This window comes from Platalea leucorodia (genome assembly GCF_965183815.1).
Source record: "Platalea leucorodia genome assembly, contig: HAP1_HAP1_SCAFFOLD_99, whole genome shotgun sequence".
In the NCBI taxonomy this organism is placed as follows: domain Eukaryota; kingdom Metazoa; phylum Chordata; class Aves; order Pelecaniformes; family Threskiornithidae; genus Platalea; species Platalea leucorodia.
In genome coordinates, this window is record NW_028121430.1 from 246,781 (window position 1) to 250,746 (window position 3,966).

The 3,966-nt window shown below is 46.5% G+C and overlaps 1 pseudogene across 1 annotated transcript; it reads right to left on the bottom strand.

The window, feature by feature from the left end:
* Positions 1–2,692: 2,692 nt before the first annotated feature.
* LOC309603459 (olfactory receptor 6T1-like) lies at positions 2,693–3,640 on the bottom strand (annotated as a pseudogene). Its single transcript has one exon. The product of its transcript is annotated as an olfactory receptor 6T1-like (transcript).
* Between the last annotated feature and the right edge of the window lie 326 nt (positions 3,641–3,966).

A 3,966-nucleotide genomic window follows, 5' to 3' on the forward strand; every position in this document is an offset into this window, starting at 1 on the left:
AAGCTAACTCAACCTGTTGCCCAGCTGATAGAGGAGCTCCATATATCTGAGCTGCTCCTTCACACAGGGGGCATCCCCCCACCCTTACCCTCCCTGCCACTCCTAAGCCTCTGATCTGAGGCCCCTTTCTGTGGCCAGTGGAGAGAGACCTGTTAAGTGGTGAGCATACAGTCACCCACCTTCGGATGTGATGAATCGTGAATGGGAAAGGTTTCTCTTCCCCTGGGTAGCAGGAGGAACCAAGAGGAGGTGATTTGGGAGGGATTCATCTCAGACAGCTGTAAATGTCTCCACAGAAGCCATTTGCAATGAGTCAGTCTCATCAATCAAAAGAAAGAGGTACTTTCAAGGTAAAATTTGTCTGAGCTGACTAAGACTGGCAACCCACAGAACAGGTACTAACCTCCTGGCTGTACAAAAGAAAGAAATGGTTTCAAGTACAGCAGAAGAGTTCTTTGTTCCTTTAATGAAGTACTCAAAGTGAACTGGGATGCTTCTACTCTTTATTTATGTGCATTTTCAATTTAGTCGCTAAAAAAAAAAAAAAAAAATTCCATTATTCATCCTGCTCAATTGCCAGGGAGGTGGACAGTTATTTAGGGGACTTCTGTCCACTTAAGGAAGTGTGGTATTTGCTGTCCACATCCATGACAGGGAGGAGACGCTCGTCCTCAGGCCATGCTGCTCATAGTGCACCACTTCCATGTCTCCTGGGTCTCATCTGGCCCCATGAGCGTTCCCTGCAGCCCAGACACATAGTCCTGTACTTCTGTGTTTCATCCACCCCGAGTGCATGAAATCAAGTGAGGTCTGTATGGTGTGCTTTGTTTTGTTTTGTAGGCTGCCAGTAAGGATGTTCTGCATGCACGTGTGGCGTGAAATACAGTTTGGTGTCTGCGTAGACTAGAGGAAGCAGCGCCTGGCACAGCCTTGTTCCTACGCCTTTTAAGGAAGAGCTCTTTGGAGTGAGCTGTGCCTTAACTCTAGGGAGCACTTTCCTGAAGGAACGATGCCCACAGCTGCACCCAGCCCTTTCCCTGGCGTGAAGGAGGTGAATAAGGTGATCAGTCTGGAGGACATGCCGTTAGAGCAAGACAAGGGCCTCAGATATTTCCTGCCTAGAGGTACCAGTGGGGATTCAGTCAAACCTAAGCTATCTACCCAAAAATACGAGAGCCATTGATGCACAAGTGACTTTGGGTAGGATTTATCACAATAACATGCCTGAAACAGCTAAACTAAATCATCACCTGTGATTTCAAAATCTCTTCACTGAAGAAACATTGGTGGCACTCTTTGCCAGCTTGGATGGGATGGGATACATCCCACTAGCTTGGGCATGTCAGCCTACACTCATCCATCTTAGTTTTCTATATTAGTAACATGTGTGCCAGCTTGATGGAATCGTTTATGTATTTCAGTGTTTCCATGTCTTGGCAGGGAAGTTATTTATACAATGCAAGAAAACTCTCTCAGTTCAAATGCAAAGAAATCTCTCACATTGCATGACAATCCCATATTTTCATTTAAATGAATGAGCAAATAATGATTTGTATTCTCTTTCCAAAAGAGAACATTTTTCTTGCCAATCATGAGTGAAAAGTAATCCAGGAAAATTACAAAATGGCAACATTGTGACAGGGACTAGAGGAGATGTTTCCGTTTAATTCTGGAGAGACCTTAAGGTACAGTTGTAACCCTCGTGTCTTCAAAGGATGGCCCCCGCTGAGCAAGAGTCCCTCGCTTGTGCAAATCACCAGACGTTGCCCAGCACGTGGGTCAGTGCACCTGGCATTAGGTATTGAAAAGTGAAGCTGCCGAGCCTGTGCTAAGTACAGTTCCCCTGAGGTGCTATAGACCTCTATAGGAGGAGATGACACCATCCTCTGTACTGCTCCTTCCTCCCCGCTGTCAAAGGAGACCAGGCAATGAACTCACCTTTTTAGACATTGCAGTCATAAAAGTCTGTGTTGGAATAAGTTAATCCCCCTGAATTTGCTAGATCAGCTGAAGTACTGGGTGTGGGAGCATTGCGTCAAGGACTGGACATTTACTTCAGCAGACCTGATCTGGAGACAGCTGCCTTGTTACTCAAAACTACATTTCTGACCAATATTCAAGATTTTGCACCAAAGCAGAAGAGAGGTAATCCGAGGCAGTTAAACTGGACTTGATTTCAGGCATGTTTTTGTTCTAACCAGGAGGTTAATGGAGATGTAAGCGCCACTTGGTAGAGAAATAAAGCCATTATTGTTCTTTTCATTGTGTTCCACCTATTTTCTGTCATTTCCTAAAGATGAAGAGGTTCAACAAAGATCTGCCACCAAAATAATCAGGAAAGCAAGGAGAAGTTACATCAGAACTGGCGGAGAGTGAAGCTTGTTGAGAATTGGCTGTGCCAAGGAGGGATGAAGCCCTCTGCTTGTTGCTTTCTGTCTCGGTTTCCACACATAGAAAATGCCATTGTGGTATTCACCAGGGTTTGTAAAGTGCTTGTAGGTCATTTGAAAGGCATTGCTAGGTAAGGCCTTCTTATGGTGATGTATTGCAGGAGAGAACCTCGTGTGATACTCATTTCAGGAAACTTTACACTACTAAGAAAGAAAGGTCTCATTCCTGCAAATATGTCATCATCATGTGTTTGTCCTCCCCACCCCTATCGCCTTCCAAAATCCACTTACAAAAACTCTTCTTAGGTGGAAAGCTGTTGCCTGAAGATGATCACCTTTCTCTTCAAGCCTGCCTTGAGGGCATCTTTCATCCTCTGGTTCCTCAGGCTGAAAAGAAAGGGACTCATCAAAGGAGCTACCACTGTGTTGAGAAGGGCCACTGCCTTGTTGTAGGAAATGTGGTGGCTTGAAGGCTGGACATAGATGAATATGCAGCTGCCATAGCCCAAGATGACAATGGTGAAGTGAGAGGAGCATGTAGAGAATGCCTTGTGCCGTGAGGAAGCTGAGGGCAACCTAAGTATGGTGTTAATGATGTAAAGGTAGGGCACTGCTGTCATGCCCAGTGAGCCAAGTAGGATGATGGATGAGGCCATGAAGGTGATCAGCTCAACAATCTGTGTTTGCGCCCAGGACAACTTGATCCAAAGCACACTGTCGCAGAAGAAGTGGTCAATATGATTGGCATTGCAGAAGGGCATCCTGGCAACCAGGACAGTGGAGACAACGGTGGCCAGGAAGCCTGCAGCCCACGAGCCCAAGAGTAGCTGAAGGCAAAGCTGACCGTTCATGAGCATGGGGTACTGCAGAGGGTGGCATATGGCCACATAGCGGTCATAGGACATGAGAGCCAGAAGGACAAACTTGATGTAGCCCAGAAGGGAGTAGAAGTAGCCCTGAGTTAAGCAGCCTGGGAAGGAAATGGCTTTGCTGCCCATCAGCAAGTTTCCTGTGACTTTGGGTATGATGGATGTAGCGATGAAGATGTCCAAGCAGGAGAGGTTACAGAGGAAAAAGTACATGGGCCTGCAGAGGTCTCTTTCAATGCAGAACGTGGGCAATGATCAGCAAGTTTCTCACTAAGACCACCAGGTACGAAGCAGGAGAGGGATTGCCATTAGGTGCTGCTGATGGTGGCGGGAGGGGAAGCCCAAGAGAAGGAACTCTGTGACAGGTGTGTGGTTCAACATTTCTGCATCGGAGCTGCAGTGAGCAAGGGCAGATGGTCAGTGGAAGAAACAACGCCTGAGGAGGTTACAAGAAGATGAGACAGAGCGAAAGAATGTAGAAGGACGAGAAAAGGCATTCACGGAGACATTCACGCAAAGGCTGGAAGGAAAACAGAAGAGAGGAGAGAATAATCAACCTAGGGCAAGAAGGCCCCATTTTATGCCCTAGGAGCAAATGTAGTATGGGGGTTAGAGCAGGAATCCACCATAAACACGATGCAAGTTATTGTATTTGAGCTCTTTACCCAACAGTCCCTTTACAGGCAGTGGGGAAAAAATAGATGTTT